At 40.1% G+C, this 13260-nt stretch overlaps 1 long non-coding RNA gene across 1 annotated transcript in view; it reads right to left on the reverse strand.

Moving 5' to 3' along the window:
* The window catches only part of LOC128318730 (uncharacterized), a 62325-nt gene extending 54370 nt beyond the window's left edge, over nucleotides 1-7955 (reverse strand). Inside the window, exon 1 of the long non-coding RNA XR_008302196.1 lies at nucleotides 7474-7955. This is a non-coding gene — a long non-coding RNA (uncharacterized LOC128318730). The remainder of the gene's footprint in view (nucleotides 1-7473) is intronic.
* Between the last annotated feature and the right edge of the window lie 5305 nt (nucleotides 7956-13260).

A 13260-nucleotide genomic window follows, 5' to 3' on the forward strand; every position in this document is an offset into this window, starting at 1 on the left:
ATGTGGAAAAGGATGTTTCAATTGTTAGAAGTTAAATGGTTTCACACATTAATGAAGATTTTTCAAGCATTATAGTATAGTATTTATAGTATAGTGTTATAGTAATATAATTATAGTGGGCTGGGGCAGGCAAAAATGATGTTTTCTAAGTTACCTGAACCATACACGTAGGTTGTTGGTTTACACATGTTTAAATATATTTTTTAATGTTCATAAATGTAATATCAGTGGGACACAAACGGCATCCCAATCGTTGAATCACCATAAAGTAGTGCTGTGCTTTGGTTTGTAAGCTATATATTTAAAAACTTTCATCGACACGTGCAGCACACGACCAACATAAACTATACAACAACTCTATTCCTATATCAAATGACTCTCACAGGTGCTATTAGCTCAACGTCCATCATCTTGTCTCCACTTGTTCAAGACTTTTCCTGGATAGCACACATTGTATGTTAGCACATCATCACAGACAGCTCGTTTGTTATTTGCGAAGCCATTGGAACAACATCATTTTGCTACTTTCAGCCATCCCTGAATGCAATGTGTGATTTAAACCCATCAGTGTTGTAAGACAGCTCTCCCTCTTGTTGGTGATTTATTTAATCTACACACTCTCGTGGCAGCTGGAGGTTTTTAGAATAGGGGAAGCACAGGTGTCTGTACTGAAGTATGTACAGTCATATTGTCCATATAAGTCAATCACCAGAGCTGAGCATGCATTTCACCTTTTGAAGAGGAGACTGAAGGGTGAAAAAACAAATAACAACTGAAAGAAGCTGTGATACAAGCCTGGAAAAGAAGAATACAACAGTTTGGCGATGTCAGTGGGTCATCGGCTTCATGTAGTTTATTGCAAGCAAGGGACATGCAACCAAATATTAAGTGTTATTTACTTTAATTCACTGTAAGCCTATCTGTTCCTATACTTTTGCTCAACTAAAGTTGGAGGGTCTGCTACCAAAGGTGCCTTGTTCTAAGTTGTTTAACATGTCTAAATGTAAATATCAGGAAATGAAAGCTGAAATTCTGATCTATCATCTCATATTCATCTTTTGATCTCAAACCCAAATGTCTTTAGTGTCTAGCAAAAACAATAGAATTGGCCTTGCCGTTCCAATACTTTCAGAGGGGACTGTATCTGCATGTGTTCTGTTTTTTTATCTGTTCTTCTGGCCTCCTGTTTAATTCTCAGTCTCTACTCATAAGTAAGAGCATCAAAATACTTTTCCAAAGTCAGGTCACCAAAATTAGCAATGTCTGCTATGCCACGCTAGCTATCTAAATTTCACTGAAGAACGTAACAGCTAGCAATCTAGACTTATAAATAAACAAAAAATGTCCAAAACAAGCACAAATTATTAAATATAACTTTATAACTACAGTTTACAGTATTTACCAATTACAACTACAAAATAACAAGCTATACAAGTTGTGTAAATGACATGTTCTGTTATGGATTAGGCTACTGATCCCTACTGCAGCTTAGAAGCCTGATATAATAATAATAATAATAATAATACATTTTATTTATAAAGCACTTTACATTTTAAAGAAAATCTCAAAGTGCTACAAAAAACAGCAATTAAAACCAGCTGCCAACTGAGATTAGCACAGAAATTTAAACTATATTAAAACACTTTTTAAAAAGGTACGTTTTTAAACCCCTTTTAAAACCATCAGTCATTTGTGGAGCCCTCAAATGTTCAGGGAGGGCGTTCCACAGGCGAGGAGCAGCGGCGCAAAAGGCTGGATCCCCAATGGTGCGGGTATTAGTCCTAGGGGGGAGGAGACGATGAGTGTTTGTGGAGCGGAGGGGACGTGCTGAAATCTGTGGGGTGAGGAGTTCTTTAAGGTAAGTGGGGGCGTTGCCATAGATGCACTGATGTGTGAGGAGGGAGACCTTGTATTCAATCCGGGCAGAAATGGGAAGCCAGTGTAATGATTGAAGAATTGGTGTGATGTGTTCGTATTTACGCACTCTCATCAGGATCCTAGCGGCACTATTCTGTATGTGCTGGAGTTTCTGGATGCTCTTGCTAGGGATCCCGATGAGAAGAGAGTTGCAATAGTCCAGTCTGGAGGAGACAAAGGCATGGACGAGTTTCTCAGCATCATGTAGGGAGAGTGTAGGACGGAGTCTGGCTATATTCCTGAGGTGATGAAATGATGTTTTGCAAAGATGTTTAATGTGAGCCTCAAAGGTTAAATGAGGGTCAAACCTAACACCAAGATTTGTAACTAATGGTGATAGGGGGATGTTCTGGCCAGAGAATGTAATACAAGTTATGGTAGATGTTCTGATCTGATGAGGGGAACCAATGAGGATGGCTTCTGTTTTTGAGCTGTTCAACTGGAGAAAGTTATGATTCATCCAAGCCCTTATCTCCTCCAGACAGGCAGTGAGTGTAGGTAAAGTTGATGACGATGATGATGATGATGATGAGTGAGCATCAGTTTTCATATATAGTTGTGTATCATCAGCGTAACAATGGAAAGAAATTCCCAAGCGACTGATGACTTTGCCAAGGGGGAGCATGTAAAGAATGAATAAAATAGGTCCAAGAACTGATCCCTGTGGAACTCCACATCTAACAGCATGTGAACGGGACCTTGAGCTTCCCATGGCCACAAATTCAGATCTGTCTGCAAGGTATGACTCGAACCAACGCAAGACGGTGTTATTAAGTCCAACGGAGTGGTGTAGCCTGTTGAGAAGTATACCGTGATCAACGGTGTCGAACGCTGCAGAAAGATCCAAAAGGACAAGAAGTGATGGTGAACCAGCATCAGCTGTCATCAGCAGGTCATTTGTGACTCTCACTAAGGCTGTTTCTGTGCTGTGAGCGGAACGGAAACCAGACTGAAACTTTTCAAAAATGTTATTGTGTTTGAGGTGGTCTTGAAGGTGGCTGGTAACTACTTTCTCCAGAACCTTAGAGAGAAATGGCAGGTTGGATATGGGCCTATAGTTAGCAAAAATTTGAGGATCAATTGAGGGTTTCTTAAGTAATGGTCTGATTATGGCCGTTTTCAAGGCAGATGGTACATGGCCAGTCTGAAGGGATTGGTTTATTATTATGGTGATAAGGGGACTGATGGCAGAAATATTTGCTTTCAACAGAGGTGTAGGAAAAGGGTCGAGGGCACATGTGGAGGATCTCATCCCCCTGATGGTGTCTTCGACCTCATGTTGAGTAACTTCTGGGAAGCAGCAAAGCAGGATCGAAATATCAGACTGCGGGTCATCAGTTGGGGCAGACAAGGAGGAAGGAACATAAAAAGAGGAGTGAATTTTGTGAATTTTGGTTTTAAAAAAGGTCATAAAATCATTGCATTGTTCTTCTGTAGCTCCTGTGAGTGGAGCAATTTGAGGTTTAAGGAGGTGATTTATGGTGGAGAACAACTGTTTGGAATTGGCAGAACTATTGTGAATAATATTTGAATAGTACTGTGACCGTGCTTCTTTGATGGACTTCAAATAAGCTTTTTGGTGGTCCCGATAGGCCAGCTTATGAACAGTAAGTTCAGAAGCATTATACCGCCGCTCAATGGCACGTCCAGCTGCTTTCATTTTCCGCAGGTCACTTGTGAACCAGGGAGCTGAGCGAGAAAACATAGATATGTTTAGGTTCGAGATGTCAGTCATCTTCAGTGGTATTTAAAGCATTGGCAGTTGCTTACAAAGTCCAGCCCTTTTGAGAGGTCTCTCAATCTTCATATGGAGAAGCTGTGCATCCAGGTAGGACCCAAAATGAGATATGAAAAGTCTGTTGTCCAATCAGTGTTAAACTTTGCTCCCAGTAAAACACTGTGTATTTGAATAAGCAGATTCAGCTCAGATTCAGCTCGGTTCCCTTTATGCAACTTTTATCCCAGGATTATTTGACATAACCTACTATTTTGGTGAGTCTTTTAGCCAGCTAACAAAGGACTGACTGAAGTCAGCAACCAAATAAGTATTTTAAGTATAAAACCATAAAATATTAAGAACAACAGTGATGCATTCACAGTGTTGTAATGTCTTCCTAATTAGTAAATTGCCTAAATATAGTATCATTGAGACAGAAATTTTGCACATGCCAGTGCTGGATAGATGTGTATGAGCCATCTGGATTTTTTTTTTTAACATTGGCACAATTTTCACCCGTTTCTCCATTTTTCTTTCTTTTGGCCTTCTGTTTTGCATTGATTGACGCATCAATGCATTGATATTATTAGGGGGCTGTAGACATTCGAAAAACCCATAAACACTAAGCAAAAGGTACATAAGCCCATCTAAATGGGACCACTGCACTTACACAACAGAAGATACAGTGTGGGATCCTGAGATCACCACATGCAAAGATTGAGAAACGCTTGAACTTTACTCAGTAAAATGTGTTGTGTAATTGTTTTCATACATCTTATCATACACTCAAAGACTTCCAGTATACCATTATTTGGATTTAAGACACATACATTGGATTTAAGACACATACATCCAAACCACATTTCATGGGATATACATGTTGTGTAAGACTTACTAGCTCTTTCACAATCCCACTCACATGGCCAGGATTGCATTTAAAGACAAATTAGCTGTCAAAGATGATTGCCTTTACTTGCCTTTTCATGCATAGCAAAGCTTCTTGCAAAAAGGGAGTTACTTGTTTGCCTGTGGGTTCATCAGTACCATTAATAGGGAGGATTGATATTTTAGTGCCATCATTTTTACAGCAGTTTGACTGATTTTTCAATGTTATTCACCCTTCATAATCAGTGCTAGTGTTTCAAGTTTTAGAGTTAAACCATTGAAGACTCCATGACAAAAAACGATAGCTAAACTGCTGATGGGATTTTAATCATTCTTGCATAAGACGTCTCAGATTTAAAGGAGCGCTTCTAAATAAAAACCAAACTTTAGCATGATATGTAATGATTAGAAGCTAAATTGATCTTGTACTCAAGGCCAATGCTTTTATGTACCTAAAATATTACACTGGCCTACAGTTATGCGTTATAAGATGTTAGAATTTACTACATCTGTTTTATCCATTGATCTAATTCTTCAAATTCTGCAGCCTTTATAGTGAAAAAACACAGCAGGCTGGGCCAAACTGCTTTAAGAGAGTGCTCAGCCTACTAGAGGTCTGAAGAGCTTTCAGAAGCTGGCTCTAGAACCCAGTGCAATAATTTCTCAAGGCCCGATCATTCAGCATGGCGTGCCAGCAAGCAATTGGGAGATACTGGCAGCTCCATACGAGCAGTGCGCCAGCTGGACAAAATTCTCCCTGTAGTTACCTGAAGACCCAGAAATTCGGGAATCTGCAAGAAGGTTTCTATGGTAACTGACAGAATTGTGGGCTTGGACTAACTCAGCGTAGCTGATAGTTGTGCTGTTTTCACACTTGTACATGCTCTGGCATGCAGTAAATGATGAGAAAAACAGACTTGAGGCCAAGATGTTTCTGTTCATTTTCCATATGTCTTACATGTGGGCAGAACTCTGTTCCATGTCAGTTTATATGGGCTGGACTCTTGGCAGTTTTTCAGCATGTTTGCTTATAATACTTACAGAGGAGGTGTATTCATTCTCCTTTTCACATTTTCTCTAGAGACATTTAGAAAAATTGTCAACGAGGATGCCTCCACCACCAACAAGCTTAGTCCTTTCAGATGTTTGACCTTGACCCTTTGCTGTGACCTTGACTCTGATTGGATTAATTCACAAATCTAATCAGTTTAACTGCTGGTTACAATGATTCCACATAAATCCTACAGATCAGACAGAGGGACAGATGGACAGACAAATTGTAAACATAAGGCCTCTGCCATTATATAGTCAATACTTTTGACTAGATATAGACACAATTATCGAAATAAATGTTTAGGTGAATGTCATTATACAGCATGACAATAACTGAACTGGACCATCTTCTACGCAACATTCTTCAACCCCTTTTGAGTGCTGGTAGGTTCGGTGTTTGTCTTTACCTCAAGTGGCCTTAAATTCTAATTTAAGGGCCATTAGGTTCATTTTTATCTTTCATCAGACACACTAACCCTTGCCAGGGACTGACATCCTTTTCTTTCCCCCGTCTCTCTTTCTCTTTTCCTGCTGTTTCCTTTCTCTTCCCTTATGATATTTCCCTAGAGCTGGAATGTGGAACTCACACTCATATTTTTTTTTTCCTCATTCGTATTTCCATGTTCTCTCTCCAGATATGGTGAGCTTAACAGCAGCTCAGACGGCTTGAGCGGTTACTATGGTTTCAGGGGGTAAATAGTGGCTGTGTGTGCGTGTGCGGTTTTGAGTAGGCGTGGGGCTCTATATTGACACAGCAGTAGAAAGGGGCATTCCACTGACGCCCACTCAGGAAAAGAATGAGAATATCATGTCTTTCCAATGGCAATAACAGATTGGCTCTTGTGGGCCCTTGTGTATATTCCCTTGACAGGCTGAAGGAATGTGGACTCCTCAGTTAAGGCAGAGTAGACAAAGCTGACCGTGAGTGTTGTAGAGAGCACGAGAGTGTAAGAGAATTATAGTTTTCGTCAGACTTCTGTTTGTTGTCTCAGGGCAAATACAGGCCAACCTGCACACTGCATTGTGGTTTAACTCCTTGTGGGTCACAGCAGCTGTGTATGTACGTGTGAGATTAGGTGTCTGTGTGTGGGTGTACTGAAACATTCCACTGGACCTGGCAGCATATTAACTATTTTCCCTGTAGTAGTGTTGGGGGAGGGTAGTGTTTAGGCAAGGCAGTAATGAGCTAATTAAATGGAATGTTAACTTAAACCCACTGATATGCCAAACATCAGCAGCAGGCTTTAACACAGAACAGGCCTCAGTCTGCCAGTGAGGTGGTACTCGAATCCTAGACTGAGACTTATCCAACTTATGTGACAATTTCAATGACTTGTCACTTGATTTGGACTCGCTAAAGCTAGCCCGACAGACGCCCCAAACTAGATTACATCATGATAAGCATAACATACCAGACCAGAAGTCAACTGTACTCAATCACAAATCCAATTACAATCACAAATCTAATCTTACTCAACCTCACATGCATTACCAAATACTAATAACATTACCTAAGAATTGAACGTGCCTTAACCCCGTCATAAAACGAAAACACATATCTTCAGAGCTTTCTCATGGGAAAAGCATTTCCTTGTTTCTTCTGTTTTCTTTGTTGTGTCAATGATTATTGCTTTTGAAATGCTGCACAGTGTACTGAAATTTTTTTTTTTTTTTAAACAAAATCTTCATGGACCTTTTAAATTCAATACAACTCAATTGGAACCATCTGGAAAGTTGCTCCAACCAAGAAGACGATGCTGTTAATATGTCTGTTTCAGTGTGGGTGCTAAGTTTACTATAAATTGAACTCGCCCATAAATTGCCCTTAGATGTGTATAAGTGTGTGAGTGAGTGAGTGAGTGAGTGTATGTGTGATGCCCTGCACCAGGGTGTATTCCTACCTTATGCCTAACGTTCCTGAGATCTACCACAACCCTGATCATGATAAAGCCATTCCTGAAGATGAATGCCTCTCCTGATTACTAACACCTGCAGCTTGTTTCACGGCTCATTTTTGGGACTGTATATTTACCCACATCTCAGAGTCTTGGTTTGTGAAGTCTTATGCATTTCCAGGTGTTTGTTCTTTGCTATGGCTAGGTTAGTGGTGCATCATGTAGCCTGCATGTTTGCTGTCTTTTTGTTATGCTGTTAGATTAGCTGTTTGCTTGTCCATTAGCATCTGTGACCTGGCTTTTTATCTTACCTGTTCTATCTTACCTGTGTTATTTGCTATTAGCCTAGATGTTGGCTTGATTTTCACCCTACTTCCTGGTTTGCTCTCTCTTGCCTTGGTATATCCTTGGACTTATTAGCTTAGCCCAGCCTAGCTTAGCAGTTTGTTTATTAGGCCTCTTTTGCCAGTTTGTGTATTCTTGCATGTATTTTGTATCATCCATGTGTTCATTAAAACTCTCTGCTTTAGTGCTCATCTCTGGTCTAAGTTGGTTCATTACAAAATTAAAACAGCCAATAACTACAAATAGGCCAGGATTATCTATCTATTGTACTCAAATTATTCCAAGTCGATTTTCCTGAGTTCTGATCTAAACTCATTCCACTTCTTCTGCTTGGAAAAACAATGGATGCCCAGTGCAAGGTCATGTGTATGGCTAGTCTCTAAATTTGCTAAACACATCAAGAAGATCTACATGAATTATTTCTGAGCAATCTGCAATTTATAAGGTAAACTATCTCTCATCTGTCCTAATGAAAATTGTCACAATGGTCTAAGTATGTTGGTAAAATTGGACTGAATTAAACTGAATTATGTAACAAATCTAAATTTACAAAGCTGTTAAAACACATTTTCACAATACCAAAGCTACATATCAAGTAAAATTCAGGTTTAGCAAGTAGAAAATGATGTAAAGGGAAATCTGTTTACTGTTGACTCTGTGTGTCACCATATTGTGACTTCAGATGTGTTTGTCAGAGAATTCCAGCAGGTGGATGGTCCCCAAGATCTGTGTTGGAGGTCAGGTGTTTTTGAGCTACAATTACAATAGATTGGAGGATACATCTGACATAAACAAGAGCCTTGACTTTGAGTTTAAAACACTACTGTACGCTAAGTGAAACATGGTATAAATGTGAGCTGCTCTAAATGATCAGAAGTGTACTCCATACCAAGTTGCTCTTGAAGACCCACATTACCATTTAACTGGGGTTGCTTGGAAGATCTCAGTGTTTCAGGAGAGAAGTGGGGGCCTGCTTCATTAGCACATACTTACTGTAAGTCAAGTTCATGTCTCCAGAGCACATCTGTTCTCCATTAGGGTTTTAGTGTCACCTGGAGGTGTGTGTGTGTGTGTGTGTGTGCGTGCGCTCCCAACTCAAACCAGTGGAGAGTCCTCACGCCACACATCTGTCCCCCTCACAGAACACACTTGCCTATCTACTCCTGCACGCACTCAGAACACACAGATAACGATCTTGAAGCCTCTAAGGCCCAGGCTATCCCACTTTATTTTTCAGCATGTACTGAGAAACATGCTGAAAAGGAGAAGAAGTGGGGAGAAAAAATCAATTAGCAGCTTAATTCTCTTGGCAAGTCCCATGAGTCATCTGACCGTATGGTGTCAAAAGCAGATTAAGACAGATTTGTCCTCTTGAATTAAATGGAGGGTTTGATCAAGTCCTTGTTTCATGAGATGAAATTCACAACTCCAAAACTCAAGGGTTCCAGGTTGCAATGCATCCTCATGTTGGATTTTCTTCTGGAGTTCAGGAGTTCACTGCTCTCTCTGGTTGCTGCAGTACTCTGTTCTGTAACTGGCATAACCAAAACTTCCATATGCTGTTTGAATTCATACAGCTCTTTCGGTGTAAACATACAGTCCTAAGGAGTCTAGACTGTAGATCTGGTTAAAGTGTTAAATGAACACTCTTAAAAAATGTTCTTTATAACCATGACTCACTGAATTCTCAGTGAATCTACAAATTATGTAGAAGCATTTCACCTTGCTTTTGTGTCTCCTTCCCATTTATTTGCTTTTCGTTCTCAATTAAACTATTTGTTACACATTTCCAAGACAATTTGCTGCACATGACTAAGACATGAAACCACTTGACCACAAGTCACGTTCAAACACTGAACACACCAGTCTGTGTGTAGAAGACAGACTCTCTGCAGAGCAATAAAATCAGGAAGTGGAATAAACTAATTTAAAAGTCTGCAGGTCTGGTGGAAAGATGAACGTGTGAAGCAAGGGGGACAGAGAAGGAGGTGGTTACGCAGGCTGCATACCAGAGTGCTGAGGTAGAGCCAGTATGGGTGGACTGGGGTCACTGAGAAAGACACTGCATAAAACACACTTTAGGATTACTCATACAGTGCACCACAGACATGTGTACTGGAGGTAACATGTTTCATAAAGAAATCACGATGGTTTCATTCACAAACAGACTACAAAAAGAAAAGAGAAGAGGTTGCTTTAAACTAGTCAACGTACACAAATTGGTCTAGACAGTCCAAATCTATCAGTGCTGACTACACACACTCAGCAACCAAGACTGATGTGGCCTTATTTCACAATCAGTCAGGTTTTGGAAAATAGCATCACATGACTGATTAAACCTGCTTAGATTGCGTGAGGAATGCAGCTCTGTCTTCAATTATGCCAGAACAAATTGTTGAACATCCAGTCATCCATAATGCAGGGACAGTCCTGCTGTATTTAAAAATGTGACTTTCTTTTGAGTTATTACACAGTTTTTGAAGTTTGTTGAGGCGAGTTCAGCTCTGTCTGGAGCTCGCAGGCTGTGGCCCAGCTGTTCAAACACTTGGTCTGCAGATGCCAAGCTAACAGTCGTGCAGTATATAACCTATAGCACAGATAACATTTCAGCCACTTCCTCTGTGCTGAAGTCTGAGCTCTTACCTCCCTTGCTCTCACATGGTTCTGGAGATACGCGGTTGCTCTTAATGTGTTTTTCAGCTTTTAGTGCTATATAAATTGACCTGTACAGCATGAAAAGAGTATATGGTCTAATTCATTTTTACAAGCAAGCATCATACTATTTATTTTCTTGTTGTGTGCAAATGAACCAATAAACCTTGTCTGTTATCTTGAGCTTGTGTTATGTGTATGATATAAACTGAGATACATAAACAGATACCTCTTACTCAATCTCACATATAATTGGCCTAAGAGAGAGCTAGGTTGATTCTAGGTGTCACTCAAAAAAAATCACATTCTTCTCACATTCTCTCACATTCTCTCACTCATTCTCCCTCTCTGTAATTGGTTGCTTATTTTCTTTTTCTCATATTACCAATCTTCCTCCCTCCCCTCTATTCTTTGCTCATTCTTTCTCTGCCCCTGCCCCTGCTTCCAGACCTCATATCCGTCCGAAGGCGTGTTTTCCTTTGTTTTTCATCCTTTTGATTGCTTCAACATATGTCTTTTATGTCTTATTTTTATTACTTCAACAGCTGCATTTAAAAGCACCATTGCTAAGATGAAATAGTGTTCAGATTCATCACTGTCCCTTTTGTCCAGGGATGGAGCGAGGGTGTTCACACAGGGGGTGAAAAGTCTTGAATTTTTTAAACAGATGGTAATAAACATGGCGTAGTAGGCTATAAGATGTATACCTCTCTGCCCAATAATTTTCCCTGTGGTTTGCGGATGAGAGCAAGCTGTGACAGAACAACTTTCTAACATGGCTGCTGCTCCATGCAGAAGGTCTCCACCCTTATAACTGGATCATTAGAGATCCTCCATTGCTGTTAATTCAATAAGGATACAGATAAAAGTTCAGATCAACTACACAAAAATCCAGAGTGGTGCACTAGAAAAGCATCTGACCTGACTTCATGAGATCGCAAGTTCAAATCCTGACAATGCCACCGCTATGAGTGTCCAAGACAGCCAATTTAGCTTTCTATGTTGGATTGATGGCTGTCAATCAGAGAGACCTTAGCCAGTTGTGGGCTTCTGTGAACTCATATATGCAGAATACAGCAGTTAGTGCTTCAAGTGCTCCAAGTGTGTTCAGCTGCCATGAACAACAATTTGAAAAGATGAAGTTTGTGATCGAGGAGGGCTAGCTAGTGGGTGGAAATTGGCAAAAGACAAAATTGGGGGAAATAATGGTTAAAAAAAAATAAAAGACTACAGTAGGATGAATGAGTTGGTCCATTTTAGGTCATTTCTCACTGATATCAGTAAGCCACCAGTTCAGATATAATTGGTGGTCAGGAAACACTTTGAAGAGCCATTTGCCACATTTTACGTATATGCCTTTTTGTTCGCTTATTTGTATGTGTATGTCTCGTGTAGGCACAGAACAGTTCACCTCCTAATGCTGATGTCCAGCTCTGCTACAGCCTTTTCCCACTCTGATCTGTGAATAATTTAGGAGTGCAACATTCCCTCCTAATTTAATCAGCCGGCACATTCTTTAGCCCAGGCACATTGTTGTATTGTCCTGTACGTGCAATATCGTTGTATTGTCATATTGCAGTTCCATAAACTCATATAGTAAACCAATGTTCCAAATAATAATTACAAAAGTTACATGATTTATTTCTTGCCAGGCATTCCATAGAAAACATTCAACTATGAAGGGCATTTGTACTCCATCACTGCGTTTGTGAAATGATGGATTTCTTTCTTTTACATTTTTGTGGTTTCAGGCTACAGCAATGACAGGAAACCATACATTCTTTACAGATTTCTTGACACCTCATTTGCAGATATACACCTGTGCTCCACTTAGTTGGCATATACTGAAAATAGAAATCCTCAGGCCGCATTAATTACAAGAAGCATATCAGGGAAATGCATCTGCAATGAATCTACAGATTAAAAAAAAAAATAATGTGCTGGCAAAGGTTTGTTGAATCCACACTCCATTTCAGGTAGGGACTTCCCCAATTATATTCAACTAAATTCCTAGCCTTTAGCTGTATTAAGGAACCAACACTAAAGATTGGTGTGATTGGAAACAGTGAGTCAGTGTGAGGAGAATGTTTGCATTGGCTGCGTGCCTTGCCTGGGCATGTCACCCTGGAAAAGCATAATGTCAATATGCTGACAATGTTGAGCTAAACCCTGCTCCCTAAGGTCCAGTATAACATAGCAAGTGGAAAGGCCTTGATTCCATTGTTTACAGCTGTTAAAACGTAGTGTTTGACCAGGTTTAGACAGCCGTGTGGAACACAAATTTGCTTTCTCGACTCAATCGGCTTTAGACACTCTGCCAGCATGTGATGGATTTCAGTTTCTGAATATTTGAAACTGCTGTATGGTTGTCTGAATGTTATTGAAAGAGGAAATGAAGAGAGCGGGCCAGACATGATGGTCTAATGTTTAGGCTGCAAACTACAGATGAGACATGTGATATGTATGTGTCAGAGAAGGGAACATAAATTGAGAGATCCCCAAACGTTCGTGTCTTAGGACATATTTCATGCCTCTCAGAGCAGTGGTTAAGGATGTAGTGCTAGATTCTCCATAGAACCCACCATGCATCTAGAGATGTTTGTTCAAATCAGGTACAAGACAAATCAGTGATGCCAAAACAAATGAACACAGACACTGTAGCCCTTGATCCGTGATTGTGGAGGAGAAAAAAACTATTCTGGAGCGCTGGAACTATTCAGCTTCCTCAGGGAATAATAAGAAGCTGAAGTTAAATCAGTCATGATCGAAAAACTTCAAACTTTGCAATTATACATA

Source organism: Pangasianodon hypophthalmus, chromosome 1 (assembly GCF_027358585.1).
Source record: "Pangasianodon hypophthalmus isolate fPanHyp1 chromosome 1, fPanHyp1.pri, whole genome shotgun sequence".
Classification (NCBI taxonomy): domain Eukaryota; kingdom Metazoa; phylum Chordata; class Actinopteri; order Siluriformes; family Pangasiidae; genus Pangasianodon; species Pangasianodon hypophthalmus.